Below are 13,647 nucleotides of genomic sequence, written 5' to 3'. Positions count from 1 at the left end.
CAGCCTTGAACAGGAACTAAAAAGTGGTCAGGATCTGAGTAGTTCTGAGTTGGGGGGGTAGTTCACCACTGAGGGACAAGGAGGGAGAATAATCAGGCTCTGGTAGTTAGAGAAGAGATTTAGGATGCAGAATGTCTGATTAAATGGAGGAGTGGAGCTAATTAGAAGATACTATATTTAAGGAGAGTCAAGAGATTGAAAATAGGGAGGAAAAAAGTAGTTGAAATAACGGTGGGGTAGTGCTAGGGTTGTGAATCACATACATGTAAAAGTCAGGAGTCACAGGTGTGGCTGGAATAATGTTGTAACTATGAAAAGGTGAAGTAGAGAAAAGAGAAAATGAGTTACAAAATTTTAGATTTATTAGAGTGAGCAGACAGCATTGTCAGGGAACCCATAGCAATGGTCTAGAGAGGAAAATATCAGGATCTGGACTTGAAATTGTATAGACTTGCTCAAGAAAAAGCATAAAAAAATATTTTGAATGGCAGCTATAGGTCAGTGTGATGCAGAGGTTCTGAGTACAAGAGGAGGAGAATAAGGTCGTATTGGCAACAAGAGTAAATGAGATGGAAAGCTCTAAACAGACGTAATAGTAAGAATGAAGATAGCAGTGCATTCAAGGAGAGACAGCTTTGAGAAAAGTAGATAAGTGGAAGTGAGCACCGTGAAGTTGCCCCCCTACAAACAGCACACACTCTACTAATGAATGAGGTGGGTTTCATTGTTTGTGCTGCTTTCGTTTCTGAGATATAGCGTGTTTTTCAGGGTCGTGACGTCACTCAGCCCTCCTCCAATGTCGTAGGGAAACCGAACCAGTCTCACACATGCAGACCCCAGAAATATTGGAAAAATATTGGCCCTATATCTCAGTAACAAAAGCTGCACGAAGGCTACTTTAAATGGCACAAACCAGGACAAACGCAGCACTAACAAATGAGATTGGTTTGGTTCTCCTACAACGTAGGGGGGCCGAGTAACATCATAACCCCAAAAAAGGCACTATATCTTGAGAATGAAAGCAGCTGGGAAGCTACTTTCAATGGAACAAACTGGCACAAACGTACAACTAACAAACGACACTGGTACAGTTTCCCTACAGCTTTGTAGGAGGGCTGAGTGACATCACAATCCCGAAAAAAAGGCACTATATCTCAAACACAAGAGCAGCACAAACACTACTTTCAATGGCACAAACTGGCACCAATGCAGTACTAACAAATGAGGTGGGTGTCATTGTTTGTGCTGTTTGTAGAGGGACCAGTTTCACAGAGCTGTGGAAGCGGAAAGAGGAAGTTTTAAGCATTATTAAATTAAGAATAATTTGAAAAAAGCATAGAAGAGAATGAAATGAGGAAACCTAGTTGTGAGCAGTGTTAAAAATGATTAGGTGTTGACAGAAAAATGGAATGATACATGGTATCAAAGTCAGCAGATGGGTCATGAAGTATTAAAACAAAGCAGAGAAGTTGTAACGATATTGGTAGAGTGTGATCCTTATGGGTTTCCATACTGCACAGATGATGCAATACATTAATATTTAAATAGTGTATATATATATAGAGTAGTAGATTGAGGGGCAGTTGGTTAGGCAGTTACAGAGTTATTGTTGTAAGACTTAGAGAGCACTGTGTTAATAAAGTGTACGTTCATCATTAAAAAGCTGTGTAAGAACACAAATAGAGAACATAACAGCAGTGTGTGAAAATCGGAGCGATTTCTATCGAGTATGTGGAGAAAAATCCAAGCTGAAAAGGGCCAAGCAAGAATCCCGCAAGAGGAAAGCAGAGAGCTGGCAGGGCAGTTACCTACCAAGGGTTTGAAAGTTTAGAGAGAAAGGCAACAATTGATACTGGGTGATAGGTCTAAAAGGATTTGGGATCAAGGTATGATTTTTAAAAAGGTGTATCTAAAAATAGAGGAAGAAAGAGTAGAGAGGTATTAAGAACATAAGAAATAAATGGAAATAGATTGCTGGCAGCAGTCTGGAAGATCTGAGTGAAGAGGTTCCTGAATGTAAGTGGTCGTTTTATGGCCATGAAAGAAGAAGGAAATGTGTGATTCAGAGAGAATTGTGAAGAAGGAAAAGGAAGAAAAACCAGTGGGGGTGAAACTGGAAACTGATGATGAGGTGTGCTGGGTGAGAGATAAAGTTTTGAAGATCCTACAAAAATTGGAGATTTTAGAGTAGAAGAGGAAGCAGGTATAGGAAGCAATAACTTGGTTAGCCTTGTATAGCTACAATCTATTTTAATAATAATGTATCTTACAAATTACGTTAACTGGCTTATTTCATTTCAGTTACTCTCATGTACAATTTGTTTAACCATATAAGGAGAGACAATGTATGTGTGATATGAGCAGCCAAAGCCTCCATTAGATTTGTCTGCTATATTAATAGTATCTTTGAATTAAGTATGATTTTAATTTGAAGAAAAGATGGTCATTTAGCAATCTTTAATTTCCATTGAAATTAAACTTCAGAATCTTCAAAATCTTGATCACAACAGTTAAGGATAAATTGCACAGCCAAAATGAGTTGTTATATTCCAACATATTTGCCTATAAAATCTAATTGCTTATTGTCAGGTATTCCTTATCATGAATAGTTTACTGTATGTTCATTCATTATGCATCCATAAAGCTAAAATAAATTCTTGAATACTTTTTGTATTAGAGAATTTATATCATGATCTGTTATCTTAAAACTAAATGTCTGAAAGTTCAATAGAATAATTCCATACCTATGATTCTGTTTTAGAAAGGAAAACAATATATCAATGCAAAATATCGAATGCTTTTGCAGAACAGTAAATACAGTATCATTTCTTTCTAGCCTCAGTCCTTCTTACAATATTGTACTACACAGCTGTTTCAAGGAAAAATACATTTTAAAAACATAAGAAAGTTTACATTTACAGTACAATGACCACTTCTAGTCTATTTAGCCTATTTGGCTGTTAGTAACTAATTGATCCAACATCAATATCCAAATATTTTTTCTGGAGACATCAGGATAATAAATTAAAAAAATTGTAACATTTTTAAAAAATTGTAATTGTAAAAAAAGTATCTTGTTGCCAAAAGTTCTGGAAGTCCATTCAGTTGATTGTATCAATGCTTTGGGTGATTTTGAAAACTCAAATTAGGGTTCCTTGTAGCCTTCTTTGTTTAACATTATAAATAAGTTAATTTATTTTTCACCTACCAAGCACTCCTTTAGGTCCAGGAATGTATCAAGTTGCCCTTCTCTGGACTGATTCCAGAACAGAAATATTTTCTGTAACAGGGGACAAAAATTACACAAGATATTCTTAATGAGTAATTACTGTTGCAGTTATCTTAACTTATATATACTTAACAGGTCATCTTAGCATTTGGTTTACATTTATTGTTTCCCAAGTTGATTAGAGGACTTAAATGTACATCCTTACAGGTGGAAATAGCTTGTGGAGAGCTATTATGTTGCTTAAATACAGTATTTTTGTTACCAGTCAATGGTTTACATGGATGTATCTATACTCCTAATTCAACCTGCAAAAACATCTTGGTACTTATCAATGAGGTAATGTGTTCTCTTTTCATTTTGCCTTTCTATGCTCCAATCACCTCTACAGGACCTTGAAATTCTCAGTATCTATGGTTGGTGGCATCAAGCTTTGTTAGGAGATCAGGCTGACATTTTTTTTCTTTCGCACCACATCTGTAAATGGCTTTAGCTTAGTCTTCTGGGCTCTTCCTTTGTTTCCTTCTAGGCAGCAATCTATCTCCTGTCCACAAGGGAGAACAAAACCTTACCTGGTGCAGCAGGGACACAGCTCTGACTTGCGAGCCTCCAGATACAGAGGATCAGAGGGTAGATCCTCTTGTGCAGCATACCAGATGGTAAACCCAACAGCACACATTTCATGTTGAACAAGGTTTATTTGAACAAATACCAGTACTATGAATTTAAGACACAAAAATCACATTCATTGCAATGGACCAACATACATGATATATGAAACTATGTACTGTAGCTTTGAAAATGTATAGAAAATCAAAACCTTTATTATCTCTTTGTCTTTGAACATTGTCTATTTCTCCTCGCTTATCAGTCTTATTTTTTAATCTGATTTTTAATTTTTACCTCTGCATTTGTTAGGTATAATATGGAAAAACTGTATATGTATTATAAGCAAAAGTAATGGTTACCATTGATATTTATTGTATACTTGTGTCTTATACAGCTCATCGGGTCTCTAGAAGAACACATTTAAATGCAAATGTATTAACTTCATTGAAGCAAAAGTGTCTATAAGGCACAATGGTGGGTAATGCAAGGATAAACATTGCTTACATTTCATAACAATTAGGTATTTAACTTTTGGGTTGAAATTTTGCACTATAAGGACATTTTTAACATTAGTATAATGCATAATCAGCAAAATCATATACAGTACATTGTTTGATTTTCTGTATGCAGTGGTAAGTATTCATGCAATAAATCAAGCCACATTTTTAAGGAAACCTTAAAAAGACAAATATTTTAATAAGATCTTTTCTGATGATTTTAAATATTATTTTGTGGAGAAGGAAACAGTAGAAAATACTTAACAGAAAAATAATCACATTTTCTCCCATGCAGTCGTTTTTGAACCATGCAACCCCATCATCTCTACCCAGATGGCAATCCCCTCCTTTTCACATTGAAATTTATACATATTGATTCTTTGAAAGTATGAATTCAAAGTGATAGAATTTAATGATGCAGAACAAGGGGGTTGTATCAAGGATCTTTTAGGTAGGTCCCAGAAAAACAAACACGCACATGCAGCTGTAAGGTAAAAACAAACAATGCTCTTTATTTACCTAGTGCATGGCAAAAACACACAACAACAACACAAAAAACTGACTTTTTTTGTGCTCTTATTACATTTGTCTGGATCCCTCTAAATACAGTATCTGCCATGACACTGTGCCACTACACTTCTGTAATAAATTCTGTAATAAATAAATGTAATTAAATTCTAAATTATAGTAATTACAAAAAAATATACAAAATGATAAAGTAAACATAGTAGATTATGAAGAAGCAATTTCAATACAAGAAGTAAATGATTTATAAGACTGTATTAAATTATGGTTTACTCATACTATTCAATGAAATATTATACATATACATATATCAATATTTACTGTATAAACTAAATTCATTTACTGATAAATGAAAACTGAAATGTTTTTAAAGCAACATCACATTCTCTATTACAGTAAATCATGTACTTACAAACTCCTTTTACATGTACAGCCGTTTTAAACCTTTGAGTATATTAGCTGCCTAGTAAAGTGCTTTATTTACTATGCGTAACTGTGCCACTCTAACCATCTCTGTGCTTGACTATGCCTCTGAAAGCTAAAATTGCTTAATTGAATGCCATGTCAGGTCTATTCTGGTTTTAGACCATACTGTATAAGAGCACATTTTGTTTCTGACCTTTAAAATCACAGAATGTTCTGATTCCTGGTTTTCTAATTTGCTGTCTGTTGAATTGTCACTATTTTCTCTCAGGTAAATGTAGTGAAAAGCCTGACTTTAATAAGCACTTTAGTTATTAAAGGTAATGCAGGACATTTTTCTTTCTTTTTAAATGCTAGAATCACAGGAAGTTCTTGCAAACAATGTAATCTTATTTGATTTGCACTGCAGTTGTGGTGGTCAATGAACAGATGCTGCTTCATCTGCAGTCTCAAGAGGCAACTGTGTGATTGGACCCAATGGATAAGGGATTAGTATAAATGTAAGACGATCCTACTGTTTGTTAATCTGTACAGCTTTGTACGAATATATGTCTACATATCTACCAGTATGGCTCTTGCTCTATGTAATTAAATGCCAATCACAATCTCTTTTGACTAAAAATGGGAATAGTACATAATATATTATATAATAGATTTTTTTTGCTTATTTAGCTTAATATATTTAATTATATCTCAAAATAAAACTATATGATAAAGGTAGCAGTAATATGTATGTTCTTCACACTGTACAGACTGTAGAGAATACACAACAAGGATTTTACTTGCAAAGCACTAATATACAGTATTAATCTTTAAACAGAAACCCACAATCAAATGTACAGTGTATTTAACAATGTAATCTTAATTAATCTTGAAAATTGGAAAATCCTGTAATAATTAATGTTTCTTATTCAGACAGAAACCTTTTCTAGTTGTTGAATATATCCAAATTTTATTGCATCACAAAAATCCCCCACAGAACTGAAGGAATAAAGAAAGGTCTAAAGCCATTTCTATATTGGTATGTTCCAGAGGTCAGGTAAAATAATAATATAAGAGAAATAACTATGGAAACAAGAATGAGCAAAAATACAAATGACATGTGAAAGATGAGTAATTAACGCTAAGTGATCAGAATGGATTTGTAGCTTCCCCTGCAGAAGACCTTCAAGGAGCAGTGATTCCAAAAAAAAGACTGAAAAGGGCACCAGAAATTAAATACATTATGAATGGGTACAACTTTCAAAATACAATTTTGCTTGATGCCTAGTTACAGCCTCGTGTGTCTTCATTCTTAATAATGATTGGATCTGAAACGAAAGGACAACAAAAGAACAAGCTGAAATCATGGCATGGCTACATTGCAGTTTTGAATCTGACTCATGGAAAAATAGATTATCTGCTCATATTTTGACTACTTGTTTGTTTACGCCTTTATTGAAAAAGGTAATGGAGCTTCTCTTTGTGTTTGGAACTTTACTACATAAAGCATTTTTAAGAGTAAGCCAGAAATCACTATGAATTATGGGATATGTGAACATTAGCCATGATGGCTTCACAATGTTAGAAAGCAGAACATGATAAAGAGAATTCCATTTCAAGTTTAAGTCAAAACAAGCAACCATACCATGGTATAGTTACATCTTGAATAAAATTAGAAGTCTATTTAGACAGCTCTGCTTTATAGTGTTGTTAAACAGTCATGGCTAATTTATATTAACATAACCAATACTAAATAGATCACATAAACCAAGCATTTTGAGCATTTGCTCTGAAATCTGGAAGTATGCAAGTTGTTTGAAATGCTGTTCTTAAGCTGTCTAACTGAGAGTCAATTGTGGTAATTAAAAAAATTATAATGGGAAACAGAAAACTCAGTATAAAATTAACTTAAATAGAATTTGCAACAGTATCATGATTTACCTGTAAAATCAGGCATTTTTAGCTGTGACAGCTGTGACAAAGATTTATTTTTACAATAACAATTCAATTATATTCTAATATATAATTGTAAATCTGCATTAAGCAGTAAATTATATATTATGTAGTATACTGTACAACTGGGTGGGTGATCAAATGTCTTCAGTAGAGTTGTGTAAAGTTCATTATGTTGTCATAAAAGTCGTATTTTTGCTATTACTATAATGCTATTATTTCTTTCCTTCATTTAGTTTTCAGTCTCATTTATTTTCTGGTCATATTCCAAGCTATATGTTTTGTATAACCTCTAATGTCGTGCAGTTTTCTTATCCTTTGTCTCATTAGAGACAAAGATTTCAGGATTCTGGACAGCGAAGACACTGCAGATTCGATGTAATACCAGATTCACAGATAACATTGCTGTGTATGCACCATATATAGAATATACGTTTTTTTGTAAGAGAGAATACTGCACAAAGCTACCATTGACGAGTTCAAAAGAGAATAAAAATAAAGCAAAACTGAATGTTTAATAAATCTGAATCTGTAGAGATGATGAAAATAAAGTGCCACTCAGATGCCACCCATGACATCTGTTCCAAGACCAAATTATGTGAGGAATAATGTTAAAGGTAGAAGAGGCACAATGATGTATGATTGCCAGGTATCAGGATGTGTTATCACTCTCTGTCTTTTGTCCCTAATTTCCACATACAGTAGACCTATAGCTATGAATGTATGTAAATTGCACGATGACTCAGTGGGCTAGAATTGTTTGCTGATTTGCAAGTATTGTGTTGTGCCAGGTTTAATCTTTCTATGTCTTTTGTTTTGTCACAGGTACACTCCCAGGTACACACCCTAGAATCGTCAAACCCTGTGATAATTGATGAGACCTAGGAAAACAACAACGACTACTGTCATTGTCTTAATTAATTTTTAGGTCTAGGCCCACACCCAACAGCAACTGCTACCACTGGGTTAATTAAATAAGAAGGCAGGAACTTCCAAATATAAGAAGCTTAGTAAAACAGAGTAAAATGGCAAATATATTTTCTTGTAGAGCCTCTGCAGGACTGGAGATGGAATCATTTGTTAGTTGTATTTTGATTCCCTGGGACAAGCTAATTTAGCATATTGGAGAATCCTAGAGGGAGGAATCCATATGCTATCTGGTTCTGGTTTATTTTCGCTAAGCCTGATGTTAATTTGAGAGATTACAGTGATTCCACATCCCACCCTGCAAAGTACTCCTGGGTTCATGTAAATCTTGTTTCCATATACAGTATGCTCTGTGTGATCTGGTTTTGTTCTGTGTGTTATCCAACCAGCATGTTAATGTTATAACTCCTGCAACTGTGAACAAATCTTAATGACCTTGTAATTAAGATGCAGGATATGAGTGAATGACCTTGTAATCTTAATGACTTTTATTTGTTGAACTACATTAGTCTGACTGTTGAATTAAACCTTGTGGTTTGAATGCTGTGTCTTTTCTTGTCATTGACACCGTGGTTGTTCACCCAGTTCAGAACTTCTTTGTAGACTCAAACGTATCCTGAATAATATGTTGATGTTTGTGTTGTGAGTAGGTCACCTGGCACATGTAGGGTGAGGCAGTAGATCTGGTGGAACTGTAGCAAGATATACTGGAAGCGGAGTAAATCAAGATCTAGGAAACCAAAGGGGATAAGTCCGCGAGCACTTAATAACAGTCATTCTGGAGGTGTGCCAACAGAACAGGACTGTATGAGCTGCAAAGCTTCTCAGCTGTCTATCATGCTCAAGTAAATGCAAGTCTACTAGTCTGTTGAGGCAAGTAAAAAGTCTCAGTGTGAATAAAAGGAATATGGGTGTGTGAGTTGATGAATGAAGTCCAGAGAGCAGATGGATGACCAGGGGGCTGCTCACTGAACACAGGAGGTACAGTGGTAGAAGAATCTGTCTAATTGCTGGCCTCTGGTAGCATGTAAGAACAAGAGAGCAGGGGTTTGGTCAGAAGGGCTGTCACTCTACATGTGAAGTGCAGGATTATGAAAAGGTTTATCTAACTCCTAGCCTCTGGTTGTGACTCTAAAGGGTGTAGCGCCACCTTCTGCAGTGCTTGAGTGGATGTTACTTCTCATCAGGTCATAGCTTGGAGTAAGAATATGGGGGCCGGTGGACACAACCTGGGATTCCAAAGGATACTGTGAGTGAAGGGCTCAGTGATATTTAGCTAAGACCTTGAGCATGACCTTGGAGGAGGTCAGAATATAGAGGACCGAGGTGTGAGAGATATATTGGAAGTTATGAAGACCTGCTAGGAGCAGTGTACTTGACATACAGGTCTTTGATCTTGGGACACCACAGAGCTAAAAAAAACTCAAATAGGTACTTACTGAGATGGAGTGACAGGGAGAAAACGATCTGGAGGTTTTCTTGCTTGAGGATGGCACAGCTCATGTCATAGAGTTTCCCTGTAACAGTAACAGTGTATATGGATAATGGATAGTAAGTGGTTACAGGGAAAACAGGTGTGGAAAGTTTCCCCAACAGACATGAGTGTCTTTCATTGTGGGTCTACCTGCATACTGTACTTTGTGATATCACTTTATGCTATTGTGCCTGCTGCCTAATTTGCAGTGTTTGCACCTAACGTTTCCTCTTGAATCATTTTTAAACTGATTATTAAAATCTATACAAAAAGATTTTCCAACAAATCATAGTTACTGATTAATAAATGCTGGGAAAGTAGGAGGTTTTAAATGTCTTACTACCAATTTGTATTATTACACAGCATTTTGCCAATATCTGTCAGGTCTTCAATGATATTTGTTCTATCTGTTAACTATTTCAACTATACTGTATATATATATACATCAGACAATCAAAATAGTAAGAAATAAGTACACGAGAAGCAGAGTCTTTTCATTAATAACATTTGGAATTGAAAAGTAAGTATAAAGACAGGTTTAAGTTTAATATACATAGCTAGGTAACTCTTGGTTAGAAGTGTACATTGAAGTAATTGTGCAAGAAATAAATGTACAAATAAAAAGAAAATTAAATTATTTAATAACAATAATGAGACTGTCATGGTAAGAAAAATACCTCGTCATTACATATTGTTTTTATCTCCCATTATCTGTTTTATAAATCTTCGGGGCTTACTTTATTTACTGTTGAAATAAATGAGTCTAGGATACTACAGTATATTTCAGTATGAAGGCTTTCTTTTCACATTAAAATAAAAAAAATGCTACATAATATATGAAACATAAGTTGGACAGAGAAAGAATGACAGGTGATGGAAACAACACAGTGTGTAGTTCTTCACAGCCCTAGGTATAACACAGACAGGCAGCAAGCTTAGAGATGTGAATGAACAGTCATAGCTGACTACTGCTGGGAGATTGGAAGGGGGGGAAACATCATGAACAATTAGCAATAATGTGTGAAGACATTACAGAAGACAGCACAGCAAGGTTCACTACCTCTGCATCAATTAAAATGATTCAGGGGGCTTTGTGCAGTGCGGTAAAGAAACAGAATTAACGTATCAATGAGAAAGAGGATATGCAAGCATATAATAATACAGCTCTTCTTTTCAATAGTACTTTTAATTGGACACTGTTCTAGAAGACAGAGGAAAATAAAGACAAATTATTAATAAAGCAACAATTTATGAATATTTAAAGTGCTTCAGATTAGCTTTTATCATATTATTCAATATGGCACTTTTACAACTGCTACCACTACTAACAACGACAACTGTATAAAGCTCCAAACTATAATTTATTTTGTATTCCTGTGAGTAATAAAGTAAATCTGAGAAAGACTCAGGTTATTTGATTTTGATGTGACTTCATTCTTTTCACCATGAAGCATTCAAGTATACTTAATTACTGCTAATTATTATCTAAAAGCGCTACAAAGGCCAAACACTAAAACCTCACTCCCAACCACTTACCCCCCTCCATGATTAAATTGTCAGGCTGTCAAAATGTTTGTTTACCTACTGGGCTGAATTTTTATTAGGATCACTTAAGTTAGATTTCACTTACTTCATACTGTGCTTGAATGTCAAACTCTGGCTTACAAGCTTTTGTGCATTAAAAAACACAGTATCTATATATTTACTTTAAGATCAATAATGTATAGGGGCAGGATTAATGCTAAATTAATGGCCAGCAGCCATATCACCCTGCAACTCACAACTGGCAACCCACTGAAGCTAAGCAGGTGTGAGCCTGGTCAGTACCTGGATGGGAGTCCTCCTGGGAAAAACTAAGGTTGCTGCTGGAAGAGGTATTAGTGGGGCCAGCAGGGGGTGCTCACCCTGTGGTTCACGTGGGTCCTAATACCCCAGTATAGTGATGGGAACACTATACTGTAAACAGGTGCCGTCCTTCGGATGAGATGTAAAACCGAGGTCCTGACTCTCTGTGGTCATTAAAAATCCCAGGGCGTTTCTCGAAAAGAGTAGGGGTGTAACCCCGCCGTCCTGGCCAAATTTCCCATTGGCTCTTACCAATCATGGCCTCCTAATAATCCCTATCTATGAATTGGATACATTACTCTGCTCTCCCCACTAATAGCTGATGTGTGGCGAGCGTTCTGGTGCACTATGGCTGCCGTCACATCATCCAGGTGGATGCTGCACATTGGTGGTGGTGGAGGGGAGACCCCATTACCTGTAAAGCGTTTTGAGTGGAGTGTTCAGAAAAGTGCTATATAAGTGTAAGCAATTATTATTATTATTATTAAGGAAACATAAATGCTCAAAAGCCAATTAAGGATTAGTTTGGATAACTCTGTAGTTTTTAAAATGTAAAATAACCCCATGTAGTCCTCCACCATCTGTGATCTGGATCTGTAAAATTCATGTTATTTAAATACACCCTATACACTAAAATGTGAGCTTAATCTTTACCAAGCTTGTATAATCATACCAAATGCACTTTTAACTTCAAAATCTCATGCATAAATAGAATGAAATCCTTTATAATCCACAATCAAGTTTTTTTTTCATTGCATTTGTTTCAATGGAATATGGAACAGATTCAGCATTCAGGAAGGTGAATACTTCACTTCCATTTCAAATAATAATAATAATAATAATAATAATAATAAATATTATTATTAATAATAATAAGCAACAGAAGCCAGTTCATAGATGGGGATTATAAGGAGGCCATGATTGAAACATGCCAATGAGAAATTTGGCCAGGACGCTTGAGTGATACCCCTACTCTTTTCAAGAAACATCATGGGATGTTTAATGACCACAGAGAGTCTGGACCTCGGTTCTACTGTATGTCTTATCCAAAGGACAGCGCCTTTTTACAGTAAAGTGTCCTTATCACTATACTGCGGTTTTGAGACACACACAGACCATAAGGGTGAATGTCTCCACTGGCCCCACTAATACCTCTTCCAGCAGCAACGTACGTTTTTCCCAGGAGGTCTCCCATCCAGGTACTGGCAAGACACACACCTGCTTCAGTGGGTTGCCAGTTGTAAGTTGCAGGGTGATATACAGTAGCTGCAGGCTATTTTGTTGAATGGTATTAATCCTTGAATCCCTGAACCTCGGTTTTATGTCTTATCCAAAGGACAGCGCCTTTTTACAGTAAAGTGTCCCCATCACTATAATGGGGTATTGGGACACACACAGACCACCTGGGTGAGCGCCTCCACTGACCCCACTAATACCTCTCCCAGCAGTAACCTTAGTTTTTCCCAGGAGGTCTCCCATCCAGGTACTGGCAAGACACACACCTGCTGAGCTTCCGTGGGTTGCCAGTTGTAAGTTGCAGGGCGATATACAGTAGCTGCTGACTAATTAATCCTTGAATCCCTGAAACTACTAGCTCAAACTGGAATTCAGGTCTATGTTCTTGATGCATTTGAAGCAGAATGATATTATGCTTACAACATCATGTGGTAACCTGTACTCAAGTATTGAAATAAACCACTAATCAAAAGCTCTGATAAAGTTATCCCAAAAGGCTTCTATAAAATCAACAGTGAAACCCAAATAGGACTGAAATAAAAGGTATACAGCATATTTTAAACAGAACAGGAGGTATTTTTCCACTTACAGGGCTGTGTGAGTCTAAAATAATCTACACAGCCATAGTTTATTTCAAGAATGGCTGGATGAGATCTTCAGATCACTTAGTTACAGTTGTAGTGGTTTGATGGGTTTACGGAGACAATTATTAATTGTAGCAGTAATCACGAGGTTGTTCGTTGGGGCTTTTAGAAAATCAATCGTCAGAACAACTAACAACGCACACACACGGGTTCAATACACGAGATACATTTATTAATATAAACTGTGCACCAAACATATACTAGTCTGCCTGGATACGAGCGGCAGACCTTACTGTGAGGGTTATCAATATACAAGGTATATAATCTCGAAGAGATGCAAACACAAAGAGATACACAACAGAGAAT

This window comes from Lepisosteus platostomus, chromosome 1, assembly GCF_059453375.1.
Source record: "Lepisosteus platostomus isolate fLepPlt1 chromosome 1, fLepPlt1.hap1, whole genome shotgun sequence".
Taxonomy (NCBI): domain Eukaryota; kingdom Metazoa; phylum Chordata; class Actinopteri; order Semionotiformes; family Lepisosteidae; genus Lepisosteus; species Lepisosteus platostomus.
The sequence above is the reverse complement of the archived record's forward strand: the minus strand, read 5'-3'. Positions refer to the sequence as shown.